The sequence below is a fragment of the Chlorocebus sabaeus genome, chromosome X, assembly GCF_047675955.1.
Source record: "Chlorocebus sabaeus isolate Y175 chromosome X, mChlSab1.0.hap1, whole genome shotgun sequence".
In the NCBI taxonomy this organism is placed as follows: Eukaryota; Metazoa; Chordata; class Mammalia; order Primates; family Cercopithecidae; genus Chlorocebus; species Chlorocebus sabaeus.
The window spans coordinates 62,012,759-62,027,078 of NC_132933.1; positions in this window are offsets into that span (position 1 = coordinate 62,012,759).

Sequence of the window (14,320 nt, forward strand, 5' to 3'; positions counted from 1 at the left end):
ACGGTGGAATGAGATTCAATCGTTCTTTTTAATCTCTACTTCTAGATTCTCTGATCAAATATCAATACTTGACAATTTTAACCAGTTATATTTAAAAAACAGAAAACTACACATAGGAAGGAAATAAATACATAAATAAAATGTGTAGAAAGTAATGTGTACTCAGACTAAAAGTTCTGAATAAATTGTAGGGGATGGTATATCTTAAGGCCTTAACCTTAAATTATAACTTCCTAAACAGGAACTGCATATAAAGAGTTGTTTCTCTTACTGGTGGTACAGTTTTATCAAATGCCTTTTATTAAGTAGATTATATTGTTCTACTTAATAAATAGAAATATATGGAAACATATAAAAAATGCTCAACACCATTAATTATTAGGGAAATGCAAATTAAAATCACAATGCACTACATAAGTATAAGAGTAGCAACAAAACAAACATACACATACCTGACAAGATCAAATTCTGGTGAGGATGCAGAGCAACAGGTTTCTGGGAAATTTTTAATAACATAACTAGAAATAGTTACTTCCAAATTTAAAATATGACTAGAACTTTTTTGTTATTTAAATTGGACAGAAGATGAAAGTTTACACAGATAATCTTTCACTTAAAGTTAAATGCAATGAGAAGGAAGCAGCCTATTAAATAACACTGAACATACCCACAGGTAACATCTATACATAATGGTGAAAGAATGAATGCTATTGTAATATCAAGGTCAAGACAAATATCTGCTTTCGCTACTCCTATTAGCATCACATTGGGGATCTTAGCCTGGAAAATAAGACAAAATGAAGAACTGACATATAAAGTGTATACTAAGAAACAAAACTGCCTCTCTTTTCAGAGGACATGTCAGTCAGCATACAAAATGTACAAATAGTTCTTAGATCTCATAAGTGAACTTAGCAAGGTCTCATAATACAAGGAAAATATACAGAAATCAATCATATTATTATATTACAGCAATTAATAGTTGGAATTTGAAGTTTTTAAATGACATCAGTTACAATAGTACTAAATAAAATTAAATACTTGGGTATAAATTTAACACAACATGTGAAGAATGTCTGCACTGAAACTTACAAAACACTAGTGAAAGAAATCAAATATCTAAATCTATAGAGATGAAAAAGATATTTTCCATGTTGATGAATTAGAAGATGCAATATTGTTAAGATGTCCATTCTTTCTCATTTGCTATATGCGCTTAATGATATTTCTATTGTAATCCCAGCAAGTTTTTATTCAGATATCAGAAGCTGATTCTGAAATATATATGGCAAAACAAAGAAACTACAATAGTTAAATCAACTCAGAAAAAAGAAGAAAAAAGCTAAAGGGCTCCCACTATCCAATTTCAGGATTTATTATAAAACTATAACAATTAAAACAGTGTGGTATTGGAAAAAAAATAAACATACACATCAACAGAATAGAATAGACAGCTGAGAAATAGAGCTATATGAATATCATTTATTGCTTATTTTTATAAAAATTAAATAATTTAATAAAGAATTTTTTTCAACAAATATTGCTGTATCAACTGTAAATCCCTATGCAAAATAATAAACCACAGCATATACTATACATTATCCAAAAATTAATTGAAATATGTAATTTACCATAAAGTATAGCAAAACTATAAAACTTTTAAAATAAAACATAAGATAATCTACATAATCTTTAATTTAACAATAAGATTTAAAGATAAAATGCAAAGCGTGAGCTACTTTAAAAATGTTAAATTAGGCTTTATCAAGATTAGAATACTTTCCTCTGTAAAAGACACTGTAAAGAGAATGAAAAGGTAACACACACTAAGATAAAGTATTTGCAAATCAAATAACATATCCAATAAAATCTTACATGCATAATATATAAATAACACTAAAAAGTCAACAAGGCAAAAAAGCAACAAAATTAATAAATTTTAATAAATTTAATAAAATTTTTTAAAGTATAAACAGACACTTCACCAAAATAGATATGTGAAAGCATATGAAAAAATGCTCAACATCATTAGTTATTAGGGAAACGCAAATTAAAACGACAATGTACTACACAAGTATTAGAATGGCAACAAAACAAACACACACACACCTGACAAGATAAAATTCTGGCAATGATGCATGTTAACAGCAACTTTAGTTGCTAGATGATATGCAAAATTGTTCAGCCACTTCTGAAGATGGTTTAGCAATTTTTTACAAATGTAAACATACATTTATCATATGATCCAGTAATTCCACTCTTAGATATTTAACAAAAAGAATTGGAAACTAATATTTACTAAAAGCATACAAACACGTTTATAGCACTTTGTTTTATAATCACAAAAAGAACCAAGACAAGCTTCAACAGGTTAATGGATAAACAACCTGTAGCATATCCATAGAATGTACTAATACTTAGCAAGAAAATGGAACAGTTGATTCACACAACCGTATGGCTAAATCTGATATACATTTTGCTAAGTATTGTATTATTTCGCTTGAAAGGCATTTGGGTAAAGGTAAAACTATAGGAATGATAAACAGACCTGTAATTGCCAAGGATTGTGAGAAGGAAGATTATTTGACTACAAACAGGCCACACAGGAAAATTTTAGGAGGATGAAGCTGTTTTGCATGGCACTATGGTGGTGGATACATGACTAAGCATTTTTCAAAACCCATAGAACTGTACAATACAAAATATGAACTTTACTGTATGGAAATTGCAACAAAACAAAAGCAGAATGTCAGGAAATCCCAGGATGGATTGCAGACAAGAAAAATGAACCCAATTGTATTATAAATGTATAACATAGCTTCGCTGAATGGGGTTGAAGAGAAAAATAACAAAGCTTAGTAACTTTGGCAACCAGTGTTTTGACTAGATAAAATAAACAAGGAAGGCAAGAATAAACCCTGTGGGGTAAACTAGCTGAGAAATATCAGTGTTGATGTTAACATAGACACGAATATATAAATACATAAATAACTATAGATATATGTATTTATATATGGGTTAGTATACATACACGGATGTATATTCTTTCTGGCTCAGTACACAGAAGCAACTTAGAAAGGAAAGAAAGAGGGAAGGAAGGAAGGAAGGAAGGAAGGAAGGAAGGAAGGAAGGAAGGAAGGAAGGAAGGAAGGAAGGAAGGAAGGAAGGAAGGGTGGACTCATGCTAAAAAGACACAGGAGCCAACATGAAAGAGCAGCTCCAATGACAAAATCTGAAATAATTTGAGAAACAAAGCTAATAGTGATAGTTTTGGATTATAGGTTGGAAACAGATAAACATTAGTAGTTCCATGGTATCTCATTGTGGTTTTGATTTGCATTTCTCTAATGACCAGGGATGATGAGCTTTTTTTCATGTTTCTTGGCTGCATAAATGTTTTCTTTTGAGAAGTGTCTGTTCATATATTTGCCCACTTTTTGATGGGGTTGTTAATTTTTTTTCTTTTAAGTTTGTTTAACTTCCTTGTAGATTCTGGATATTAGCCCTTTGTCAGATAGAGAGATTGCAAAAATTTTCTCTCATTCTCTAGACTGCGTGTTCACTCTAATGATAGTTTTTTGTTTATTTGTTTGTTTTGCTGTGCAGAAGTTATTTAGTTTAAGTAGATCCCATTTGTCAATTTTGGCATTTGTTGCCATTGCTTTTGGTGTTTTAGTCATGAAGTCTTTGCCCATGCCTATGTCCTGAATGGTATTGCCTAGTTTTTCTTCTAAGGTTTTTATAGTTTTAGGTCTTACATTTAAGTCTTTAATCCATCTTGAGTCAATTTTTGTATAAGGTATAAGGAAGGGGTCCAGTATTAGTTTTCTGCATATGGCAGGCCAGTTTTCCTAACACCATTTATTTCATAGGAGATCTTTTCCCCATTGCTTGTTTTTGTCAGGTTTGTCAAAGACCAGATGGTTGTAGATGTATGACATTACTGCTGAGGCCTCTGTTCTGTTCCATTGGTCTATATATCTATTTTGGTACCAGAACCATGCTGTTTTGGTTATGGTAGCCTTGTAGTATAGTTTGAAGTGAGGTAGTGTGATGCCTCCAACTTTGTTCTTTTTGCTTAAAATTGTCTTGGCTATATGGGCTCTTCTTTGGTTCCATATGAAATTTAAAGCAGTTTTTATCTAATTCTGTGAAGAAAGCCAATGGTAGCTTGATGGGGATAGCACAGAATCTATAAATTACTTTTAGCAGTATTGCCGTTTTCACAATATTGATTCTTCCTATCCATGAGCATGGAATGTATTTCCTTTTGTTTATGTCCTCTCTTATTTCCCTGAGCAGTAGTTTGTAGTTCTCCTTGAAGACTTCCTTCACATCCCTTGGAAGTTGTATTCCTATATATTTTATTCTCTTTGTTACAATCACGAATGGTAGTTCACTCATGATTTGACTCTCTGTCTACCATTGGTGTATAGGGATGCTTATGATATTTGCACATTGATTTTGTATCCTGAGACTTTGCTGAAGTTGCTTATTAGCTTAAAGAGATTTTGGGCTGAGATGATGGGGTTTCCTAAATATATTATCATGTCATCTGCAAAGAGAGACAATCTGACTTCCTCCCTTTCTGTTTGAATGCCCTTTATTTCTTTCTCTTGTCTGATTGCCCTGGCCAGAACTTTCAATCTATGTTGAATAGGAATGGTGAAGAGAGGGTATCCTTGTCTTTTGCCAGTTTCCAAAGGGAATGCTTCCAGCTTTTGCCCATTCATTATGATATTGGCTGTGGGTTTGTCATAAATAGCTCTTATTGTTTTGAGATACGTCCCATCAATACCTAGTTTATTGAGAGTTTTTAGCATTAAGGAATGTTGAATTTTATCAAAGGCATTTTCTGCATCTATTGAGATAATCATGTGGTTTTTTGTCATTGGTTCTGTTTATACGATGGATTACATTTATTGATTTGTGTATGTCGAACAAGCCTTGCATCCCAGGGATGAAGTAGGCTTGTTCGTGGTGGATAAGATTTTTGATGTGCTGCTGGATTCAGTTTGCCAGTATTTTATTGATGATCTTCACATTGAAGTACATCAGGGATATTGGCCTGAAATTTTTGCTGTTGTTGTGTCTGTGCCAGGTTTTGGTTTCAGGATGACGCTGGCCTCATAAAATGAGTTAGGGAGAAATCCCTTTTTCCTACTTTTTGGAATCGTTTCAGAAGTAATGCTCCAGCTCCTCTTTACACCTCTGGTAGAATTCGGCTGTGAATCTGCCTGGTCCTGGGCTTTTTTTTTTTTTTTTTTTGGTTGGTAGGCTATTAATTATTGCCTCAATTTCAGAACTTGTTATTGGTCTATTCAGGGATTCGAATTCTTCCTGGTTTAGTCTTGGGAGGGTGTATGTGTTCAGGAATTCATTCATTTCTTCTAGATTTTCTAGTTTATTTGCAGAGCAGTGTTTATAGTATTCTTTGATGGTAGTTGGTATTTCTGTGGGATCAGTGGTGATATCCCCTTTATCATTTTTTATTGTATTAATTTGATTCTTCTCTCTTTTCTTGTTTATTAGTCTTGCTAGTGGTCTATTTATTTGGTTAATCTTTTCAAAAACCTGGATTCATTAATTTTTTGAAGAATTTTTTGTGTCTCTGTCTCCTTCAGTTCTGCTCTCATCTTTGTTATTTCTTGTCTTCTGCTAGCTTTTGAATTTGTTTGCTCTTGCTTCTCTACTTCTGTTAATTGTGATGTTATGGTGTCGATTTTAGATCTTTCCCACTTTCTCTTGTGGGCAATTTGTGCTATAAATTTCCCTGTAAACACTGCTTTACCTGTGTCATAGAGATTCTGGTATGTTGTGTCTTTGTTCTCATTGTTTTCAAATAACTTATTTATTTCTGCCTTAATTTCCTTATATACCTAGTAGTAATTCAGGAGCAGATTGTTCAGTTTCCATGTAGTTTTGCAGTTTTGAGTGAGTTTCTTAATCCCGATTTCTAATTTGATTTCAGTGTGGTCCGACAGACTGTTTGTTATGATTTCCATTCTTTTGCATTTGCTGAGAAGTGTTTTACTTCCAATTATGATGTCAATTTTATAATAAGTACAGTCTGGTGCTGAGAAGAATGTAGATTCTGTTGATTTGGGGTACAGAGTTCTGTAGATGTCTATTTGGTCCACTTGGTCCAGAACTGAGTTCAAGTCCTGAATATCCTTGTTAATGTTCTGTTTCATTTATCTGTCTAATATTGACAGTGGAGTGTTATAGTCTCCCACTATTATTGTGAGGGAATCGAAGTCTATTTGTAGGTCTCTAAGAACTTTCTTTATGAATCTAGCTGCTCCTGCATTGGGTACATATATATTTAGGCTACTTAGCTCTTCTTGTTGTATTGATCCCTTTACCATTATGTAATGTCCTACTTTGTCATTTTTATCTCTGTTGGTTTAAAGCCTGTTTTATCAGAGACTAGAATTGCAACCTCTCTTATTATTATTTTTTTTTGTCTTTCCATTTGCGTGGTAAATATTCCTCTATCCCTTTATTTTGAGCCTATGTGTGTCTTTGCATGTGAGATGGGTCTCCTGAATACAGCACATCAATGGGTCTTAATTCTTTATCCAATTTGCCCGTCTGTGTCTTTTAATTGGGGCATTTAGCTTGCTTGCATTTAAAGTTAATATTGTTATGTGTGAATTTGATCCTGTTATTATGCTGCCAGCTGATTATTTTGCCCATTAGTTGAGGTTGCTTCTTCATAGTGTCAATGGTCTTTACAATTTGGTATGTTTTTGCAGTGGCTAGTACCATTTTTTCTGTCTATATTTAGTATTTTCCTCAGGAGCTTTTGTAAGGCAGGCCTGGTGGTGACAAAATCTCTCAGCATTCACTCGTCTGCAAAGGATTTTATTTCTCCTTCATTTATGAAGCTTAGTTTGTCTGGGTATGAGATTCTGGGTTGAAAATTCTTTCTTTAAGAATGTTGAATATTGGTACCCATTCTCTTCTGGCTTGTAAGGTTTCTGCAGAGAGATCTGCTGTTAGTCTGATGAGCTTCCCTTTGTGGGTAACTGGACCTTCCTTCTGGCTTCCCTTAACATTTTTTCCTTCATTTCAACCTTGTTGAATCTGATGATTATGTGTCTTGGTGTTGCTCTTCTTGAGGAGTACCTTTGTGGTGTTCTCTGTATTTCCTGAATTTGAATGTTGGCCTGTCTTAGTAGGTTGGGGAAGTTCTCCTGAACAATATCCTGAAGAGTGTTTTCCAACTTGATTCCATTCTCCCCATCACTTTCAGGTACACCGATCAAAGATAGGTTTGATCTTTTCACATAGTCCCATATTTCTTGGAAGCTATGTTCGTTCCTTTTCATTCTTTCTTCTCTAATCTTGTCTTCATGCTTTATTTCATTAAGTTGATCTTCAGTCTCTGATATCCTTTCTTCCACTTGATCGATTCAGCTATTGATACTTGTGCATGCTTCACAAAGTTCTCATACTGTGTTTTTCAGCTTCATCAGGTCATTTATGTTTTTCCCTAAACTGGTTATTCTAGTTAGGAATTCCTCTAATTTTTTTTCCAGGTTCTTAGCTTCCTTGCGTTGGGTTGGAGCATGATCCTTTAGCTTAGAGCATGATCCTTTAGCTTGCAGGAGTTTGTTATTACCCACCTTCTGAAGCCTACTTCTATCAATTCATCAGACTCATTCTTTGTCCAGTTTTGTTCCCTTGCTGACGAGCAATTGTGATTCTTTGAAGGAGAAGAGACATTCTGGTTTTTTGAATTTTCAGACTTTTGTGCTGGTTTTTCCTCATCTTCGGGGATTTATCTACCTTTGGTCTTTGATGTCGGTAACCTTCAAAAGGGGTTTTTGTGTGGATGTCATTTTTGCTGACATTGCTGCTATTCTTTTCTGTTTGTTAGTTTTCTTTCTAACACTCAGGCCCCTCTGCTGCAGGTCTGCTGGAGTTTGCTGGAGTTCCACTCTAGACCCTGTTTGCCTGGGTATCACCAGCAGTGGCTGCAGAATAGCAAAGATTGCTGCCTGTTCCTTCCTCTGGAAGCTTTGTCCCAGAGGGTCACCTGCCAGATGCCAGCCAGAGCTCTCCTGTATGAGGAGTCTGTTGACCCCTGCTGGGAGATATCTCCCAGTCAGGAGGCACGGGGGTCAGGGACCCACTGTAGGAGGCAGTCTGTCCCTTAGCAGAGCTCACACACTGTGCTGGAAGATCTGCTGCTCTCTTCAGAGCTAGCAGGCAGGAACGTTTAAGTCTGCCGAAACAACACGCATAGCCACCCCTTCCTCCAGGTGATCTGTCTCAGGGAGATGTGAGTTTTATATATAAGCCCCTTACTGGGGTTGCTGCCTTTCTTTCAGAGATGCCCTGCCCAGAGAGGAGGAGTCTAGAGAGGCAGTGTGACTACAGCAGCTTTGTAGAACTGCAGTGGGCTCTGCCCAGTTTGAACCACTTGGTGGCTTTGTTTACACTGTGAGGGGAAAACCGCCAACTTAAGTCTTAGTAATGGGGGTCGCCCATCCCTCCACCAAGCTCAAGTTTTGTCTATAAGTCCCTGAGTAGGGCTGCTGCCTTTCTTTCAGAGATGCCCTGCCCAGAAAAGAGGAATCTAGAGAGGCAGTTTCATTCCAGCAGCTTTGCCAAGCTGCAGTGGGTTCCACTCAGTTTGAACTGCTTGGAGGCTTTGGTTACACTGTGAGGGGAAAACCACCTACTCAACCCTCATTAATGGTGGATGCCCCATCATCCACCAAGCTCGAAGTGTCTTAGGTCAACTTCAGACTGCTGTGCTGGCAGAGAGAATTTCAAGCTAGTGGATCTTATCTTGCTGAACTCTGTATTCATAGTATTTGCTGAGCTAGACCACTTGGCTTTCTGGCTTCAGCCCCCTTTCCAGGGGAGTGAACAGTACTGTCTTGCTGACTTTCCAGGCAACACTGGGGTATTAAAAAAATCTCCTGTAGCTAGCTCAGTGTCTGCCAAAACAGTTGCCCTGTTTTGTGCTTGAAACCCAGACTCCTGGTGGTATAGGCACCGGAAGGAATCACCTGGTCTGCAGGTTGTGAAGACCTTGGGAAAAGTGTAGTGTTTGGGCCGGAATGCACCGTTCCTCGAGGCATAGTGAGGAAGTTTCCCTTGGCTAGGGGAGGGAGTTCCTCGACCCCTTGCACTTCCCACCTGAGGCAACACCCCACCCTGCTTTTGCTCACCCTTTGTGGGCTGCAGCCACTGTCTAACCAGTCCCAATGAGATGAATCAGGTTCCTCAGTTGGAAATAGAGAAATCACTCAACTTCTGCATTGATCTTGCTGGTAGTTGCAGACAGGAGCTCTTCCTGTTCGGCCATCTTGCCACCCATCCCTCAACAGTATTTTTTAATTTGTTTATTATTGGTGGTTTCTTGTGAATATTATGCACTGATTTGATAAATACAGGTTCTTTTATGACTGACCATAGTTCTGATTAAATGTAACCCTTATGATAAGCAGAACTTGATGTACTGGGCACATTTGATAAGCCATAATAAAAATTTTGGTAATCAAATTAGATAAAGGAATAAACAGCAACTCCTCCAGAATGGTGGCTAAATAGGCTTATTTGAATTTGTGCCTCACTTGTAGAAACATTTTATTTACACAATCATAGAAGCTTGTTTGTGTAATTTTTTGTTGTTGCAAAAATTCCCATTCTATTTGAAAGCATTTTAAGATAATATGAACATTGGTGTGTGTAATAATGTGTCTCTTATTAATAAGTCACTAAGCAAAAGTGAAATGGCTTCTTTGGGCTGAGTTTGAAAAAATGTTATCGTAAACAAATTCAGTTCCTGAACAACAATGATTATTAGTTTTATTTACTAACAGTAATTGCTAAAAGAGTTCCCAAATTATTGTCATATCAAAATCATTTTCTCTTTCAGAATAACATAACTAAATTGCAGAAAAAAAGCTAACCTCCATTTTTTAACTGTTAAAGAATATGAAAGTCCAATAACAAGTAAGCACACATAATATTAAGAATAGCAAATATTTATGCCAAGTGGAAAAACTGATTCTGATACTTGGCCACACTTTTTATGAGCATTAAAAACATTGTTCGAAAACTTTTCTTTATGTTTCAGCTGATTTTTTTTTCAACCCATGTAGCCACCTACTTTTCACACACAAAAATAAGTTTTGGGTGCATGGAGTAATCTCTTAGAAATGGGAGAGAGAGGGAGTATTAGCATCGGTATTTATAAACTAATAGAAATATATGAGTTTCAGAGCTATAGGGAAAACGGTATTTATTTCTTCATGAAGTGTCATTGCAACTAACATCTAACTAGTATTGTGGTTTATTGATAAATGTAACAAAATGTTTTTTATGCAACAATTAACATTAATATTGACCTTACAATAAGAAGTTTTCATCTTAAAACAGTAAAAACAAAAACTGTAAAAAAAAAAAAAAAAAGAAAAGGCACACATAGGATAAAAAAAGATGAACTTTCTAACACTGAGTATGTACATTTTCACTAAGACAAATAACTTCTTAAGTTTTTTAAAGACAAAAACATTGATACTTTTAAAAAGTTTCGTTGCATATTGGTGACATTTTACCACATTTCATATGCATCAATTGTGCATTATATTTTTAGAAATTTAAAAACTACCTTTGTAGTATGATAAACTCTCCATGCTTTCAAGAGCATATATTTTTATTAAAATTTAAATAAAGAGGAAATCTAAGTGCTTAAATAAGTGCGTTCAATCAAGAAAAGTCCTTGAAAAATGAACAAGCCAAAAAAGATATCAAGAAAACAGTCTCATTCATGATAGCTATTAAAACAAAACAAAACAAAACAAAAAACCTCTAAGAATAAATTTTACCAAGTAGGTGAGAGATCTCTACAAGAAAAATTATAAGTTAATAATGAAAGAAATTGAAGAGGACACAAACAAAAAGACATCTTGTGCTTATAGATTGGAAGAACTAGTATTTAAAATGAAGATACTATCCGATGCAATCTCAGATTAAATGCAACCTCTATCAAGGTACAAGTTAATGCTCTTCACAGAGAGAGAAAGAAAGTTATTAAACTTTGTATAGAACCACAAAAGACCTCACATAGCAAATGCAATCCTGAGCAAATTGAAGAAAGCTGGAGGTATCATACTAAAAGACATCAAAATATACTACAAAACTACAATAACCAAAATAGCATGGGACTGCCATAAAAACAGATATATAACCAATGAAACAAAATAGAGGATCCAAAAATTGATGCAAATATTGATAGCCAATTGATTTTTGACAAAGTTGCCAAGAATACTCATTGGGGAAAGCACAGTCTCTTCAATAAATGGTGCCTGGGAAACTAGATATCTATATGCAGAACAATGAAACTACACTCCCTCCTCACTCTATACACAAATAAACTCAAACATAGATCAATGACCTAAATGTAATTCCCCAAAAGATAATATACAAGGAACTCAAATGTCTCGACAGCAAAAGAACAAACAGTCTGATTAAAAAATGCACAAATAATCTGAACAGATGTTTCCCAAAGGAAAATATAGGAAAGGCTAGAAAATATATGAAAAGATTCTCATCATCACTAATCATCAGGAAGAGGCAAATCAGGAGCACAATGAGGTATGATCTCACTCCTGTTAGGATGGCTATTATTACAAAGACAAAAAGTAACAAGTTCTGTTGAGGATGCAGAGAAAATGAAACTGTTATACACTATTGGTGGGAATGTGGAGTGATGTAGTGCTAGGGAGAACATTTTGCTGGTTGCTCAGAAAACTACAAATAGGTTGGGGGTAGTGGCTAACACTTGTAATTTCTGCATTTTGGGAGGCTGAAGCAGGTGAATCACTTGAAGTCAGGAATTTGAGAGCAGCCTGGGCAATATGGAGAAACTTTATCTCTACTAAAAATACAAAAATTAGCTGGGCATGGTGGTGGGCACCTGTAATCCCAACAACTTGGGAGGCTGAGGCAGGAGAATTGATTTAACCCAGGAGGCAGAGGTTGCAGTGAGCCCAGATCACACCACTGCAAAACCAACTCATGATTCAGCAACCCCACTACTAAGAATGCATCCAAAGTAAAGGAAATCATTATATCAAAAGACATCTGCACCCTCGTTTTTGTTCACAATGACCAAAATATGGAATCAACATAGGTGTACGACAAAAGATGAATAAATAACGGAACTGTGGTATACATACACAATGGAGAGCTATTCAGCCATAAGAGACACTGAAACCCTGTCATTTGTGGCAAAATGAGTGGAACTAGAGGACGTTATGTTGGGTGATACAAGCCGGAAACAGAAAGTTAAACACCACATGTTCTCACGCATATGTGGAAGCTAAAAAAAAAACAAGTTGATTTCACAGAAGTAAAAAGTAGAACAGAGAATACTAGAGGCGTTGAAGGGTGTGGGAAAGAAAGAGATAGAAAGAGATTTGTTAAAGGCAACAAAATTATAGCGAGATAGGAGCAATAATCTGTAGTGTTCTATACTAACATAGGATGTTAACAATAATATACTATGTTTTCAAATAACTAGAAGCAGAATATTGAAAATTTCCAACACAAAGAAATAATATATATTTGAATTGATGGATATGTTGATTACACTGATCTGATCAGTATACATTATATGTATCAAAATATCACTATGTACTCCATGAATATGTACAATTATTACTTGCCAATTTAGAAAGTAAATTAAAATAAAAATTAAACTTCTAAATTTTGTTTGAAAACATGTTCCCTCTATTTTCTGCTTCTTACCAAATTATTTTCACAAAAACTCTTATTAAAATTAAATCTGGAGGCTTTATTCAGGTAGTTGAAATGAATACCAATAAGAAACATCTTTTTGGGCTGGCAAAATGGCTGAATAAGAATACCTCTGGTCTGCAGCTTCCAGCAAGATCAATGCAGAAGAGGATGATTTCTGAATTTCCAAATGAGGTACACAGCTCATCTCATTTGGACTGATTAGACAGTGGGTGCAGCCCAAGGAGGGTGAGCAGAAGCAGGGTGGGGCATTGCCTCACCAGGGGAAGTGCAAGGGGTTGGGGAACTCCCTACCTTAGCGAAGGGAAGCCGTGAGGGATTGTGCCATAAGGAATGTGCATTCTGGCCCAGACACTATGCTTTTCCCACAGTCTTCACAACCCGCAGACCAGGAGATTCCCTTAAGTGTCTACACCACCAGAGCCCTCAATTTCAAGCACAAAACTGGGCAGCCATTTGGTCAGACACTCAGCTAGCTGCAGAAGTTTATTTTCATATCCTAGTGGCACCAGGAATGCCAGTGAGACAGAATCATTCACTCCCCTGAAAAGGGGACTGAAGCCAGAAAGCCAAGTAGTCTGGCTCAGCACATCCCACCCCCACGGAGCCCAGCAAGGTAAGATCCACTGGCTTGAAATTCTCGCTGCCAGCAGAGAAGTCTGAAGGTAGTTTACACTTACAGTGTAAACAAAGCTGCTTGGAAGTTCAAACTGAATAGAGCCCACTGCAGCTCAGCAAAGCTGCGATAGCCAGAGTGCCTCTCCAGATTCCTCCTCTCTGGGCAGGGAATCTCTGAAAGAAAGGCAGCAGCCCCAGTCAGTGGCTTACAGATAAAACTCCCATCTCCCTGGGACAGAGCACCAGGGAAGGGGCAGCTGTGGGTGCAGCTTCAGCAGACTTAAACGTTTCTGTCTGCTGGCTCTGAAGTGAGCAGCGGATCTCCCAACACAATGCTCAAACTCTGCTAAGGGGCAATCTGCCTCCTCAAGTTGGTCCCTGACAATTGTGTCGCCTGACTAGGAGACACCTCCCAGCTGGAATAGAGAGACCCCTCATACAGGAGAGCTCCAGCTGGCATCTGGTGCATGCCCCTCTGGAATGAAGCTTCCAGAGGAAGGAACAGGCAGCAATCTTTGCTGTTCTGCAGCCACCACTAGTGATACCCAGGCAAACAGTGTCTGGAGTGGACCTTCAGCAAACTCCAGCAGACCTGCAGCAGAGGGGCCTGACTGGTAGAGGGAAAATTAACAAACAGAAAGAAATGAAAGGAACAGCCTCAACATAAAGAATAAAACATCCACACAAAAGTCCCATCCAAAGGTCACCAACATCAAAGACCAAAGGTAGATAAATCCATGAAGATGAGGAAAAGCCAGCATAAAGAGGCTGAAAATTCCAAAAACCAGAATGCCTCTTCTCCTTCAAAGGATGGCAACTCCTTGCCAGCAAGGAAACAAAACCAGACAGAGAATCAGTTGACGAATTGACAGAAGTAGGCTTCAGATGGTGGGTAACAACAGACTCCTCCAAGCTAAAG